The following is a 1,182-nucleotide window of genomic DNA, read 5'->3' on the forward strand; positions in this document are numbered from 1 at the left end:
TAGTAAAAAACTAATAGTTGTTATATATAATGATAATAATATGTATAATTAATACCATATATTGAATCAGTCTGCTAGTGTTTTTGTGTGTCACTGCTAATTTTGAAAATATAGTTTCTTTCTCTTTTGGAACATTTATGTAATCATGTTTTTCTCTCAACAGTTGTTTCCTGTCAGATCAAAATGAATTACAGATCCATTTACCTGCATTTTCCTACGGCTCGCCTGCTTAAATAACAGCAGAAATTACCTCCCAATCAATCTTATTACACTTATAAATGGTACATAAAAGGCTCCTAATAAATTTCACAGTAAGGGACGGTTTTTACTGGAGAATGGGGGGAAAATGGGAAGAAAAGAAGCAGGAAAAGGGGGGCGAGGAGAAAAACACTGTACAGTAGAATTTGCGGGCAAAAGGCATTTATGATTCCCTTTGAAGTCCTTATTGAACAGGGTAAGCTGAATTTTAGCAGGCCGTGATAGTGGGGAGGGTAAATACTTAAACCCCTTTAGAGAATTCCATGCGCTGATATGCCACTTGCTGGCTGTGTGCTTGTGTTTGTGAGTGTGTGTTTGTGTTTTCTACCTACAGGGAGAGAGAGAGAGAGAGTGGTCGCTGGCTTTGTACCTGCATACAGAAGCTTTTACAGATTCTTTGGGCAGGCAGGGAGACCGGTGGGTTTGTGTGTGGGATTTTTTTTTGTGGTGGCAGGGCCAGGGATGGAATATTTGGGATATTTTTTTAAAGTACACACACAGAGCCTTACGGGTCCGCACAAGACCAGTTATACACAGTCAGCTAACAGACAAAAACACCACACGTTATATCCCACCAACAATGCTGAAAAAAACTATTGTCTGGTCAGTCTGTTACTGGATTGATCAAATATTTTGAGGTGTGACTAATCACTGGTTTTACAACAGGTTGCCAGATTAGTGAAGTCAAATGTTTGAGACATGATGTTTGATTGATCGATTATTAAACTTGAAAGCTGTGCATTTACATTACTGTTCAAAAGTTTGGGGTGGGAAGATTTTTTAATGTTTTGAAAGAAGGCTTTTATGCTTATCAAGCCTGCATTCATTTGATCAAAATACACAATAATATAAAATACAGTAATATACAATATTTTGGTAACACTTTAGTATAGGGACTAGGGGTCGACCGATATGTGTTTTTCA

This window comes from Sinocyclocheilus rhinocerous, unplaced genomic scaffold (assembly GCF_001515625.1).
Source record: "Sinocyclocheilus rhinocerous isolate Xijiao unplaced genomic scaffold, SAMN03320098_v1.1 scaffold1800, whole genome shotgun sequence".
In the NCBI taxonomy this organism is placed as follows: domain Eukaryota; kingdom Metazoa; phylum Chordata; class Actinopteri; order Cypriniformes; family Cyprinidae; genus Sinocyclocheilus; species Sinocyclocheilus rhinocerous.